At 34.4% G+C, this 16,268-nt stretch overlaps 1 protein-coding gene across 1 annotated transcript in view; it reads left to right on the top strand.

Moving 5' to 3' along the window:
• Positions 1 to 16,268, top strand: part of LOC141403684 (uncharacterized) — a 291,242-nt gene that overhangs the window by 392 nt on the left and 274,582 nt on the right. The window lies entirely within an intron of this gene.

The following is a 16,268-nucleotide window of genomic DNA, read 5'->3' as shown; positions in this document are numbered from 1 at the left end:
ATTTCGTCTCTCTCGGCGACCCATATCTGTGGAACGGTTAAAGCTATTTGCCCGTATTATGCATTAAATTAAAGGCCATTCTGTTTATTTTATATTCAAAAACAAAATGCGTAAGTATTACTGAATTCGAGATAGAAAGCCAGTGTCCCGATTAACGTGACTACGTACGCCTTAGGGTGAAAATGGAGCCTATCTGGGTATAGCCGACTACTTGGAGAACGCAATGTTTTAGTTGTTCGTCCTTTTTAATTAATTGGTTGCAATCTGTGGTGAGCTCGACGCGGAGTTAATGTGACTTTTTTATGAATTTCGAACAGTTGTTCTTTTGTAAGTTTGGGTCGAATTTTCCGGAGAAGTTTCCATCTTCGCTTTGTTAAGATTTTTGTCGCCATTTGACTCTTTACGGTGTTTTGCACTGTCGGATCAAACAATGCCAAGCCAACAAGTTAAGGACTAAGATACCACAGGTGATTTATCATTTTTTATTTCCTTTTTCTGTCTATGTTTTCGTATTTTAATAGATTTTCAATGAGGTCTAGGTCTTCTTTTGATGATAAACGCTTCGTAGAATCTGAAGAACCATCTGTCCCGAAAATAATCAAGCGCAGCTTCAACAAAAACTCCTAACCATGAAATTGTCATTCCTGTAAAGTGTCCTATAGGAACGTTTTTTCTACAGTAGAAGCTCTCGGAGAGGACCCCAACAAATATATGATCTTTAGAAGCTTTATCCGTTTATTCCGGAGAATAAACAGTGAAAAATACTAGCAACAACTTCAAGGAAGATACCCCAAAACAAGGCTATTTGCGTGCACTGACATGGAAAACTATTACCAGGTATTCCCAAAACAGTGCAGAAAGAACGGGTTGCTGTTCTGGTATCATCTGGTATGGGGGTAAAGAACAACTCCTGGGCGTTCCTGAAACTGACAGTAGCTCAGTCTTACCAGCTTGAGCAGATGTTAAGTCGAGAGCTTCTGTACCTGCGTACAGATTTAAAAGGAGTATTGTTGAGAGGGATTTTGACTGCAAATTTGGCAGCACATCCGGACATCAAACAAACATATTCACGCGATTTCTATAAGAATAGTCTGCGATTGACAAATCCAAGTTCGATGTAGGCGAGAATGTTTTAAAACTACTTCCCAGCTGACTTCCCAAGAACAAGAGGTCGTAGAAGCACTTTGTGTTTTCATCTTTCGAGCCCGGTTTAACGCGCCCAGAACGTTTCTTATTTTGTTTATATATTTTGTATCAAAGGACAACAACTGAGTGTTATAAATGAGAGTGTGGGTTATTGATTTTACAAAACCTATAATGAACAAGATAATGGTTATGTAGATATAATATTGGATGGATTGGGTAAACATAATCAATAGGTTAAAAAGGATTAGAGACAATAGATTGAGTTTAATACAACAAATAGTGAAAGCGAAATTCAGAAATATTTTTTAGGTCCAAAAAAAGACCTAAACCGCATTGAAGATTTATTGAAATACGAAACAAATATCACATAAAGGAAATAACAAAATTATAGATCATCTGTGGTATTTTAACAAAGCAAGCAGAAGAAGATGGAAAAAACCAAACTAATAGTACGGTTACACTAGAGTTTTTATGCCGGGTTAACCCACTTCGAGAGGATTTATTTGACGTTTGCGCTATGGAATTGACATTTGAAATCCAAACCCACTGGGTTAATCCGGCTACGTGTAAGCGGGGTATAACAAAAGAACAACTGCCGAAATTTCCAGAAAAAGTCTACCAGGCGTAATTACAGGGTATACTTACTTGTTGTTCAAGAGATTAAGCATTAACTCCGAATTTCTTGAAAAAGATCCTATAACTTGACCGCACATCAATTACCAGGAAGGGTAAAGGATGTTAAACAACTTGATAGTTGTGAACGACATAGCAGAGCAAGGAGTCGAGTTCATAACCAAGTAGTCATCTTTACCCAGATGTCTCCAAAATCACATTATGTCAGCCCCTTAAATAAATTTAAATATGAACAAAATGTAAAAGACATTTGTTTTCATTCCCAAAAATTGATAATATGGGAAGAAATAAAAAATAATTTAAAAAATTAAATTACAATGTTTTATTTATAAAAGCACTTAAAACTAGAACATAATTTTTAATGATGTATTCTCTCAAATAAAACGCTGGTGCCCGTTTAATATTGCCACAATTTTTAATTCAAATGCAAGCGTTTTATTTGAGAGATTTAATCATTAAAAAATATTTTATATGTAGTTTCAAGTGCATTTGTAAATAAAACACTGTAACTTATTTTTTTAACTATTTTTTATTTTTAACTTTTCAGCATTTAATTTTTTTGACCACTCCGAACCTCATAACAAAATTATAGTCAATTTAGGCCGAAAATGTAGATAAAAACTTTAAAATACCTCAAATCGTGTTGTACCGTTATATAGGGGCTATACCAAAACCTTGACCTGAGTCCAACATTTTTAGTGAGGAAGTTTCTGTACCATTGGAAACCCCAAATGCCAAGTTATAGCCAATTCGGCCTAAAAATTTAACCAGAATCCTTAAAATACTTTAAATCGGGTGGTACCGCTATATGGGGGCTCTAAGAAAAAAAATGGACCCATATTGGTTTTGGTTTCATATTCATGTATTGTCATCCAAATCTGAAAAGTGTGCAAAGTTTTAGTTCGATTGGTCAACTACAACTGTGTGGAAAATATGTTAATAGATTTGAACTAAACAGACACACAAGCAAGTTAAATTAAACACTGTAAAAAGGGTTTTTTTCACAATAGACTCCATTTTCACCCTAAGGCGTTTTCGGGACATTGGCTTTATTATCTTGAATTCAGTATTACTTACGTATTTTGTTGTTCGGCAAGAAATATTAAGAATAGTATGGCATTTAATTTAATGCATAACACGGGCAAATAGTTTTAACCGTTTCATAGATATGGGTAGCTGAAGTCGTCAAATAGCCAAAAAGTCGAGATTTTCATAACTACGAGGACCCAGTGGCATGTGTTAACATATTCCAATTGTGCTCAAACTTTAACAATCTTAAAATCTAACCAATCTAAATACTTTAGGGGAGTGCCGCATAAAAAATGCGACATCGATGTTTTCCCTTTGAGTTAAAACCAGAATAACGCAACAAATTAAGACAAAGAAAATATTGAATTTTAAATAAAATATATGACAATTTATCAAATTTTATATTTTTTAATAGGTTAATAATACCAAATGGTATTACAATGTACATATAACCATATTTTTATATCCACACTGTGGTAAGGGGTCTCAATGGCATAATAATCTGCTAAAAAAACGACGTTAAACGGCCAACAATTTTAATTTAGGACACTTTGATGATTTTTCCCAACTTTAATTGTCAATTTTACGTCTTTTATGACGATTTTCGGCCAAAAACTGTTTGCATATTTTGCATATTCTGCATATTTTTTGCATATTTTGCATATTTTTTGCATATTTTGCATATTTTTTGCATATTTTGCATATTTTTTTGCATATTTTGCATATTTTTTGCATATTTTGTGCATATGCAAATATGCAAAATAAATACAAAATATGACCCTGCCATTGAATTTAGATTTCTTTGAAACGAATTTTGGTCCAATCAGAATCTTCGTATCTCTATTATTAAAAAATATGCAAATATGCAAAATCCGATGTCTACTTATAAGTAGACATCGGATTTTGCATATTTGCATATTTTTTAATATTAAAGATACGAAGATTCTGATTGGACCAAAATTCGTTTCAAAGAAATCTAAATTCAATGGCAGGGTCATATTTCGTATTTATTTTGCATATTTGCATATTTTGCATATGCACAAAATATGCAAAAAATATGCAAAATATGCAAAAAATATGCAAAATATGCAAAAAATATGCAAAATATGCAAAAAATATGCAAAATATGCAAAAAATATGCAGAATATGCAAAAAATATGCAAAATATGCAAACAGATTTTGGCCGAAAATCGTCATAAAAGTCGTAAAATTGTCATTTAAAGTTGGATAAACCATCAAAAATTACATAACAGTGTTCTAAACTAAGACTGAACCGTATAACATCGTTTTTTTCAGCAGATTATTATGTTATTGGGACCATTTACGACAGTTTGCTGCAGGGTATAAAAATATGGTATTGTAATACCATTTTTTTATTATTAAACTATGTAAAAATATAAAATTTTATAGAATATCAAACGTTTTATGTAAAATTAAATATTTTCTTTTTTGTAGCATCTTAATTTAAATTGTAGCATTGGGCTGGTTTTAACTCAAAGGATCAAATCGATCTCAAATTTTTTAGCCGGGGAGCCGCCTAAACCTTTTAGTATTGTTAGATTTTAAGATTGCCAAAGTTTGAGCACAATTCGAATATGTTAACACGTGGTACTGGGGCCTCGAAGTTATGAAAATCTATTTTTTTTTTGCTATTTGGCGATTTCGACGGCCCATATATGTGGAACGGTTAAAGCTACTTGTCCGTATTACGCATTTAATTAAAAGCTATTCTGTTCTTAACATTTCTTGCTGAACAACAATGTACGTAAGTGTTACTGAATTCGAGATAATAAACCCAATGTCCCGCAAAAATGGAGTCTATTTAAAAAAAAAAACAACTTTTTTCTTCCTATATTAATAAAGTTTTTACTTTATTTGAAAATGTTGCCTATTAGGGCGAAGATCTATTTTAATATTGATTTTAATTCATTTCTCGTTGGAGTCGAGCTTAATGACCGATGATGTTTGCAAGTGAAAAAGGAAAGCCGAAGATTCGAACCCCCACAACCACCATTTCGCCTTTTGTAGAGACTCATCAGACATATCGGCCGTGGAATGGCATCGCTATACATCAAATATTTCCTTTTTCAAATGCAATTCTGTTTTTACAAAGATGGACGTTTGTACATTCATTGTATTACTTCAATGACAAACGCTTACATTTTGTTCATACATATTTTAACTTACTTATGCCCGTAATTTCAACGTCTGGGTAAACGGGTAGGTAGCTACCTATTAGTTATCTTTACCTACGCGTTTGGTAATTTTACATGCCATTTACCGAGGCGTGTAAATTTTGAAATCATGTGGTAATATTGGTGATTTTCATTCATGATTTCGCAAAATCATTGCCACATATAAGTGTTTTACAACTTTTAACACATTGGCAACGATTAACCAGGTAAAATCCTTGGTGTAAGTAACACGGCCGTTTTTGACTCAGTAACGTTACCAATGCCTTGAAATTATGAAATGTTGCTTACACGGGATATATCTATGAACTCATAGATAACTACGCGTTGAAATATCGGGCATTAAGGGACTGACATAATGTGATTTTGGAGCCATCTGGGTACAAATGACAACTTGGTGATGAACTCGACTCCTTGCTATGCCGCTCACAATTTTCTAGTTATTTACCATCCTTTACGCCTCCTGGTAATTGATGTTTGTGAATGCCTTTCTTCAATGCGGTTTAGGTCTTGTTTTGGACCTAAAAATATTTCGGAATATCCTTTTCACTATTTTTTGTATTTAACTCAATCTATTGTCCCTATTTCTTTTCAAACTATTGATAATGTTTACCCAATATATCCTATATTATATCTATATAAACATTATCTTGTTCATTATACGTTTTGTAAAATCAATAACCCAAACTCTCACTTATAACACTCAGTTGTTGTCGTGTGAAATACCAAATAAATAAATAAAATAGAAAAAACATTCTGGGGGCGTCCAGTCTCGAACGATTTAAAAGCAAGGTGCTTCTACGGCCTCTTGTTCTTGGGAAGTGGGCTGGGCAGTAGTTTTAAAACACTCTCGCCTACTTCGAACTTGGATTTGTCAATCGCAGACTATTCTTATAGAAATCGCTTGAATATGTTTGGTTGATGTCCGGATGTGCTTCCAAACTTGCAGTCAAAATCCCTCTCAACAATTTTCTAACAAGTTTGTACGGTGGTACAGAAGCTCTCGACCTAATATCTGCTCGAGCTGAAGAGACCCCATTTTTCTAGGCATTTGTACACTGCTAGTTCTTCTTTCTCCCATGAGCTACTGTCAGTTTCAGGAACGCCTAGGAGTTGTTCTTTACCCCTATGTGATACCAGAACAGCAATCGTTTTTTCTTCTCTGTTTTGAGAATATCTGGTAATAGTTTTCCATGCCAGTGCACACAAATAGCCTCGTTCCTTGAAGCTTTTGCTTTTATTTTTCACGGTTTATTTTCCGCTGTTCACGGATAAAGCTTCTAGAGATCTTATATTTGTAGGGATCCTCTCCGATAGCTTCTACTGTAGCCATAAAGATACTATCAACGTTCCTATACACCTTACAGGGGTCCAGCACCAATGACAATTGCATAGTTACGATTTTCTTGAAGCCACGCTTGATTGTTTTCGGGACAGATGGTTCTTCAGATTCTACGATACGTTTAGCATCAAAACAAGAGCTAGACCTCATTGAAAATCTATTGAAATACGAAAACATAGACAAACAAGTATCAGAAAAAGGAAATAACAAAATAATAAATCACCTGTGGGTCTTAGTCTTGAACTTGTTGGCTTGGCATTGCTTCATCCAACGGTGCAAAACGCCGTAAAGAGCCAAAAGGCGACAAAAATCTTAACGAAGCAAAGATTCAAATTTCTTCAGAAATATTCGATCCAAACTTCCTAAAGAGCAACTACCGAAAATCCTAGAAAAAGGTCTGGCATAATTCTTGTTGTTCAAGAGATTAAACATTAACTCCGAATTTCCAGGAGGCGCAAAGGATGGTAAACAACTTGAAAGTTGCGAACTACATAGCACAGCGTTCATCAAGTGGTCAGCTGTACCCCGATAGCTCCAAAACCACATGATGTCTGACTCTCGAATAAATTTAATTTAGAACAAAATGTCAAAGACATTTGTTTTCATTCCAAAAATTTATAAAAATGAAGAAAATGTTTTTTAATAGTCTTTAATAGTCTTTAATCTTTAATAGTCGCACAAAGGCGTACCTAGTCACGTTTTTCGGGACATTTGCTTTATTATCTCGAATTCTGTAATACTTACGTAGTTTGTTTGGCCTTTAATTTAATGCATAATATGGACAAAAAGCTTTAACCATTCCAGAGAAATGGTCGCCGAAATCTCTAAATAGCCAAAAATCGAGATTTTCATAACGTCGAGGCCTTAGTGGCACATGTTAACATATTCCAATTGTGTTCAAACTTTAACAGTCTTAAAATCTGACCAAACTATAAACTTTATGCGGTTGCCGCCATAAAAAATCCTACATCGATTTGTTCCCTTTGAACAATAACCAGCCCAACGCTACAAATTATAACAAAGAAAATATTGAATTTTACATAGAACGTTTGATATTTGATCAAATTTTATATTTTTGCTTAGTTTAATAATAAAAAAAAATTATTACAATACCATACTTTTATACCCTACACCACACTGTCGTAAGAGGTGTCGATAACACAATAATCTGCTAAAAAATCGACGTTAAACGGCTAACTATCTTAATTTAGAACACTTTGAAGATTTTTGACGATTTTTCTAACATTAATTGACAATTTTACGACTTTTATGACGATTTTCGGCCAAAAACTGTTTGCATATTTTGCATATTTTTTGCATATTCTGCATATTTTTTGCATATTTTGCATATTTTTTTGCATATTTTGCATATTTTTTGCATATTTTGCATATTTTTTGAATATTTTGCATATTTTTTGGCATATTTTTTGCATATTTTTTGCATATATTTTGCATATTTTTTGCATATTTTTTGCATGTTTTTGATATGACCCCAAATATCGAAAAATTGACCCTTAAAACGCCTAGATCCAAAATTTGAGTCCAATCGGATGAGAAATAAAAAACATGCAAAAATCCGATGTCTACTTATAAGGATGGGAAATTAAGAGATATATTGAAATTAAAATCATTAATTGGAGTATTTTGTATTTTTTTCTTTGGGCATCTATATATATAAAATTGAAATTTGTTTGTCTGTTTGTTTGTTTGTGCCTTATAGACTCGAAAACCGCTGAACAGATTTTACTGAAATGTTTAGGGTACATTGCTACATGGCCTGGAATGAACCCAGCAAAATGTTCGGTGCCAAAGATGCCATTCAATCATGGGTGCAAGTGAGCTGGCATGTCATCTTTTTAGCATCTTCATCGATGAATTTTATATGAGCGTGGACCCCAAAAGATGCTATTCATTTTTGGATCCAAAGCATGTCATTTACACCAATGCTTTGACATGTCATTTTCACGAATGCTTTGGCATGTCATTTCCACCAATGCTTTGGCGTGTCATTTCCACCAATGCTTTGGCATGTCATTTTCACCAACCCTTTGCAATGACGTTATCATTACGACGAGAGTTTTAACAACTTTGGTTGTGATTTCGAGTCTCCGACAAAAAAGAAAAAATTGTATAAATAAAAACACAAAATTAATCTCTATTGGATCGATGGAATGGGTTCAAATGCTGGTGAAAAGATCGGATCTTTCACGACTTCTTTTGCATGGGTGCAAATGCTTATGATATGATCGGATCTTTCACGACTTCCTTTGCATTGGTTCAAATGCTAATGAAAAGATCGGATCTTTCACGACTTCGTTTGAACCAATGCAAAAGATGCCATGAAATCACGTCATCGCATGGAACCCCTTCCTTCAAATTTTGCTGGGAAAATAGGCTATATCATTTTTTGAAATTTCGCGTTGATCTGGAGATATAGCATCAAAACCGGAGGTACCTCCAAAAAATTTAGATTTTGTATGCAAATATCTTAAGAACTATTACACATACAATCTCCAAATTTTGTATGTGTGACGGAATTTAATGTAGAAATAAATTTACCAAATTATATTCAAATCGGTTCAGATTTGGATATAGCTCCCTCATACATATATTTCCGGCCGATTTCCTTATGTACCAAACATGCTATTTATGTCCAATTTCAATAAAATTTGGAATGTGTGACGGAACTTGGTCTGGAAATAAACGTGCCAAAATATATCAAAATCGGTTCAGATTTGGATATAGCTCCCATACACATACATATATTTTCGGCCGACTTCCTTATTTTATGTACCAAAGGCTCTATATATGTCTAATTTCGCTGAAATTGTTAATTTCTCACGGAATTTGTTCTAGAAATAAATGTGCCAAATTATATCGAGATTGGTTCAGATTTGGATATAGCTCCCATATACATATATTTTCGGCCGATTTTTTTATTTTATGCACCAAACACGCAATATATGTCCAATTTCGCTGAAATTTAGAATGTGTGACGGATATTGGCCTAGAAATATATGTGCCAATTTATATCGAAATCGGTTCAGATTTGGATATAGCTCCTATATATATTTTCTGCCGATTTCATGTATTTGAGGCACCAAACACGCTGTTTATAACCCATTTCAATAAAATTTGAAACGTGTGACTGAACTTGGTCTATAAATACATGTGTCAAATTATACCGAAATCGGTTCAGATTTGGATGTAGCTCCCATATATATTTTCTGCGGATTTTCCGGAATTTGTTCTAGAAATATATGTGCCAATTTATATCGAAATCTGTTCAGATTTAGATGTAGCTCCCATATATATTTTCGGCCGATTTTCGGCATTTGATGCACCAAACACGCTATATATGTCCAAATTCGCAGAAATTTGGAATAAGTTACAGAACTTGGTCGGGAAATAAATGTGCCAAATTATATAGAAATCGGTTCAGATTTGGATATAGCTCCCATATATATTTTCGGCCGATTTTCCTATATATGTCCAATTTCGCTGAAATTTGGAATGTGCAACGAAATTTGGTCTAGACATAAATGTGCGAATTATATCGAAATCGGTTCAGATTTGGATATAGCTCCTGTACATATTTTCGGCCGATTTTCCACATTTGATGCACCAAACACGCTATATATGTCCAATTTCGCTGAAATTTGGAGGGTCTGACGGAATTTGTTCTAGAAATAAATGTGCTAAATTATATCGAGATCGGTTTAGATTTGAATATAGATCCCATATATGTTTTCGGCCGATTTCCTGTATTTTATGCACCTAGCACGCTATATATGTATGTCCAATTTCGCTGAAATTTGGAATGTGTTACAGAACATGGTCTAGAAATAAATGTGCCAAATTATGTTGAAATCGGTTCAGATTTGGATATAGCTCCTGTACATAACTTTACCAAACTCGCTATATAAACTCGGGATTTGGTCTAGATATAAATGTGCCAAATTTTATCGAAATTGGTTCAGATTTAGATGTTGCTCCTATATATATTTTCGGCCGATTTTCTGTATTTGATGCATAAAACACGCTATATGTGTCCAATGTTGCTGAAATTTGGGATGTCTGACGAAATTGTGTTCCAAAAATAAATGTGCCAAAATATATCGAGACCGGCTCTGATATGGACACAATATATATATGTCCAATTTCACTGAAATTTGGAAAGCGTGACGGAATTCGTTCTAGAAATAAATGGGACAAATTATATCGAAATCGGTTCAGATTTGAATATAGCTCACATATAAGTATATTTTCGGCTGATTTTCTGTATCTTATGCACAAAACAATGAATTTTGGAATGTGAAACGGGATTTGGTATAAAAATAAATTTGACAAATTATATCGAGATCGGTTCATATAGGAATATAACTCCCAAATATATTTTCGGTCGATTTCATATTTTTGTTACGTATGAAATTTTGAAGACAGCAGTCAGTAGAAGTCTTCATTATTTACACAAGTACTTATAGTTGGGAAGGAATTGATCAAGGCTACAGCTATTAAGTATCATATCTTTGAGAGACTTCTTAAGATTTATGTTTTATTATGATATATCTAAATCATTAGGACTACATAAAAAAATACCATAGTAGCTCCATAACAACCCTGAAGAGATTTATAACGCCTTCATATCTCCTATATTTATTCATTAAAATATTAAAAACGTTAATAAAGGGTGTTTTTTAAGCTAGATAGAACTTTAAATTGTAAAAAGTAACACAAAAAATTAAATTTTGATGAAACTTTTTTTTATTTGTTTCAGTATACTCTGACAAATTATCATGAATAGACTTACGCTTGAACAACGATACGAACTTATCCAAATTAACTTTGAAAATCAGTCGTCGATTCGCGCAACTTATAGACGACTTCGTCATTTGTATGGCGTTCAGCGATGAGGCGCATTTTTGGCTTAACGGGTTTGTAATAAGCAAAATTGCCGCATATGGAGTGAGACCAATCCACAAGAGACCCTACAGACTCCATTACATCCAGAAAAATGCACCGTATGGTGCGGTTTTCACGCTGGTGGCATCATCGGACCTTATTTCTTCAAAAATGAGGCCAGAGCTCGAGTTACGGTCAATGGAGATCGTTACCGCACCATGATCAATGATTTTTTGTTTGAAAATATGGATGACATTGATGTGGTTTCAACAGGATGGCGCTACGTGCCATACGGCGAACGCAACCATCGACTTATTGAAATCAAAATTTGGCGATAAGTTGATTTCGAGAAGTGGACCTGACAATTGGCCTCCAAGGTCGTGCGATTTGACACCTCTCGATTATTTCCTGTGGGGCTACGTGAAGTCACTGGTTTATGCTGATAAACCAGCAACAATTGATGCCTTGGGGGCCAGCATTGTTCGTGTTATTCGTGACATACGGCCAGCAGTGCTCGAAAAAGTGGCCAAAAATTGGACGTCCAGAATGCACTTCGTCAAGAACAGCCGCGGTGCCCATATGCCCGAAATCATTTTCAAATGTTAATGTCACGTATTGATCTTTCGAATAAAAAAAAATTTTGATTACAATTTAATTTTTTGTGTTATTTTTTACAATTTGAAGTTCTATCGGGCTTAAAAAAACACCCTTTATAATTATGCATCCCATTATATTTTATCGTAGTCGGGGCAGCAAAGCGCACCGGTTTCAGCTAGTAATAAATAAAAATCAAATGTCGTTCGTTTTTAATGGCATCAGTTGAGAACAGCTGGACCGATTATGATAATTCTTTTTGTGAAAAGACTTAAGACTTAAGCTTTTATGCAAAGAAAATTTGACCACGCCCACTTTTTTAAATTGTCACTTTTTATCTTTTCTACAAAAACTACTGAACCGAATGTATCAGGGGCCTAAAGACCCGACCACGCCTGGTTTTTTTTTTTAAAGCTCAAGGTTTGCCATTGTTATGTAGGAGGGAGATACCTTCCCCACGTCTTTTTTTAAAACGCTGTATGTATAAGCCAAACCTATGATTATATTAGTTTCAGTCAGTGTGTATACTAGGTACATATTTGGAGCCAAATTACCGGACCACGCACACTTTTTAAATCTGTTATATATTGAAACACTAGTGACCAACCCCCTCTTTTCAATACATTATTTTCTGAAAACTACTGAACCTAATTTCATGCAATCCGCTTGCAAATTTATTTTCGAGACAACGGTAGTTGGCCCCCCTTAAACGGTGAGGTTCAACGGTCCATCATATATGTATATGGTATATCCCCCATTTTTGACCCAAGTATCTGCAATTCGACATTTGAGGTTCCCAGTGGTCACAAAACTTCTCCACCAAAAACATAGGTCCACACTTTGATATAGCCCCATATAAGGTTCTCTACCGATTGAATAATTTTTTTGTTTTTTTTACCTTATTTTTTGTTTTTCAAAATAGTCAGCCTTAATCCCATTGTCGTTGTTTTAATATTTTATTAAAACAACTTTAATTTATTAGTGGGAAAAAATTGGCGATGTTTACCAAGTGGTAAGACAGGGAATACTATAGTTTCAGATCTCGCCATAGATCTTCATCAGTTCCCTTGATTCTTGTTTTTCAACAAGAAACTTTTTATACCCAAGTGTCAGTTGCTAGCTCAAATAGATACGTGCGCAAAGAAACCCTCTGATCGAGAATTTCTTTGGCACTACCTAAACTCTAGCAACTTCACTTGCAGACAAAACCAAATCTTTGCCACTGCTATGCGTTCGTCGATTCTCGACGAAAAAACACATAACTATTTAGGTATCAGTGATCAGAAAATATCACCGCCTATAATTGTGGAGGGGAAAGAAAATAATTATTCCATTTTAGTTCAGAATATTTTATGGTGGAGGGTATAAAAAGTTCGGCCCGGCCCTTAACGCTTTTACTTGTTAAATTTTATAATTAGATCGTTTTAGTAAAAAGACAGGGGACATGGACGATAATAAATCCTAAACAACATCAATGGGCGAAAAAATTCGACAAAGTCCTCCTCGGTTTGACAATGGACAGAAGAAGTGAGGTAGAAAATACCAATTTTTGAATTGTCAAGCATAAAGTCCATAAAAAGTTGTCATTGAAGCTCATTATGACGAGCCAGCAACGCGGACCGAGGTCTGCTAGTATAACATATAGCATACCTATAAACATATATTCTAATTCGGATCAAATGGATAAATAACCTTTTAGATTCAAATAAGAATCTTACAAATAAGAATCTTACATATGTATGTATGGATGTATATCAGTTTATATTTCCCATTTCAAAAAAAAGTTGAACACTTAAATTTCTGACGTTAATCTTGACATTGTGGGTGTAAGTGACGACTTACATATGTGACATTTACTTTTATCCGCATATGAGTTACTTCGTCGCTCAACCCATACCCAAACATGGGAAATCACATTTCTTTGTTCTGTGGAAATTTGTTAATATTATATTTATGCCGCTTTTTTGTACACATCACAAATGACGTGAGAATCTCATTGATGGTCACGTTTATGAGGCAACATTAAATATTTGTCTGTCTATGTTTTTGAAGCCTTTTGTTTTGCGTCATATTTTGACAACATTTTAGTTATATTTACGTATATGTATGTCGGACATATTGCAAATTTGATACAAGAATATTCTAGTATAAAAATGTGGGTATTTAAGAGAAACCACAAAAATTTGCATATTATTATAGAGAGTCTTACTACTAAATTTTTATGATGTACAAATATTTATTTATGAAATTTTAAGTTATATCTTAACATCCAGAATGTGTTTGAGATCGCGCGACATCATTTAAAGATTTTAATTAAATTGTGCTTCAGTAGAACACACATTTAGTAAAATACGTTAAATATTAAATCATTATCTCGTTGTCATCGTACAACTTTACATCTGTTTTGAGCAGTATTCGTTTCTCAATAAACTTAAGAACTTTTTTCCAAAAGTGTAATTTAAACTTTCGTACAAAGTATTTGCAATTTTGTAATATACGTAAAAATTAACTTTCTTTTTAATTTTAAAAAAATCATGAGATTATTGGAAAGTTTCATCCGATAACACAATTTCATTTTAATGTTATTGAATATTAACATAATTAATTTATTCAGTATTGTCTGTGCCGATAAAGCTTCCGCCAACAACGTGTGCTATCATTATTGTTGTTCTTTTAATACTATAAGCACCTACCAGCAATTATCAAACGGCTAAGTGATATTTAAAGTGCTACTGTGGGTGAAGAATCCTGGATCTATAAAAAGATTTTGCCGACATAAATTGTGAAACGAAAATGAAAATTAATATATTTTCTTTGAGAGGCCAACGCTGTAATATAATTACAGTCTCACAAACTACGACTCTAAAATAGCAGTACGTACTACTGGTGGTTATAAAGTAGTATGATAGATTTTTTGGTATATACGACACGAAGAAATGTGGTTTCCCCACTTTAAATAAAGGTTGCAATAATAAAATATTAAAACAATTATACAAAGATTTATTATTTACTGAAAGACCCCGGTCCGCGTTGCTGGCCCGTAGTAATGAGTTTTAATGACAACTTTTTATGGACTTTATGCTTGACAATTCAAAAATTGGTATTTTCTACCTTACTTCTTCGGTCCATTGTCAAACCGAGGAGGATTTTAAATGTATCTACATACATACATTTGGCACCCAGAATCTATGGGTTGCCTAAGATTCGCAAGAATGGAACTCCTCTGAAACCAATCTGTTCAGCTGTGAACTCACCCGCAATTGAGCTATGTAGATACCTAGTCACCAATCTAAAACATCTTACTAAGGACTCGATTTACAATATCAAGGACACAAAAGAATTTAAAACTAAAACAAGTAAAAAAGTATCAGTCGGCTTTGCCGACAGAGATATACCCTCAGCCTGTGTATATTGAAACAATTTTTTCCCAAAAACGTATGTATTTAGGGGGTTTTAAACATTTTTGGCGTTTGATTAAAGATCAAAAGTTTTGCGCAGGAGATACTAAAAGGAATGGATCGACATTGACCATTATGGAAGTGGATCTCTACATATGGTGCCATAGGGGGTTTTTACACCCTTCGGGCTGTTTGCTCATAAAATATGGACTTGCCCCCGAAAAAAACTTTTACCATCGTAATTCAGGCAGTGAATGCAAGTTGCTTCGACAAAAATCAAAGTGATTCGATATCAGGTCTTAAAGTGAAATTATCCGATATTTTGTGTGGGAGGTTCCGGGTGGAGTGGACAAATATAGTCCATATTTGAACCTGATCTATATCTGATATATATATTAGGATGTGTACAGTATGGACCAATTCGCCCACTACCTTGAAGAGTTACCGTACGAACAATTTTTCCGAACAGTTTTGAACTTTTGTGGGGGAGGTACCTGAAGGAGTGGACCGATATGGCTTATCTTCGAACTTAACCTAAGTTTGGACAAAATATTACTAAGGCCGAAATTTGGACCGAATCGGCAGATCCGTTCGAGAGTTATATTGCGCTCCAACCACCTCACTCGGTGTCAGAGGGTTTTTTTTTTTGCAACTTTCAGGCTATTTTCTCAGGAAGTATGGACTTGCCCCTGATGAAACTTGTACAGTCGCATGGGGGCGGTGAATAAAAGTTGGTACAACAAAAATCAAAGCGATTCGAAAGATGTCCCTAAACTGAACTTTTCCGAAATTTTGTGTGGGAGGTACCCGAAGGAGTGGACCGATTGAGCCCATATTGAAACCTTATCTAAGTCTGGTACACATTTCACGATGGGCAAAGTATGGACCAAATCGGCTACTCTCATCAAGAGTTATCGTGCGCACAAATTTTCCGAACATTTTCGAACTATTGTGGGGGAGGTACCAGAAGGAGTGGACCGATATAGCCATTCTTCGAACTTAAACTAAGTTTGGGCAAAATATTACGATAGC

This window comes from Musca autumnalis, unplaced genomic scaffold, assembly GCF_047663935.1.
Source record: "Musca autumnalis isolate F117 unplaced genomic scaffold, ASM4766393v1 scaffold_4, whole genome shotgun sequence".
NCBI lineage: Eukaryota > Metazoa > Arthropoda > Insecta > Diptera > Muscidae > Musca > Musca autumnalis.
This window is presented reverse-complemented; position numbering and strand designations above follow the sequence as displayed.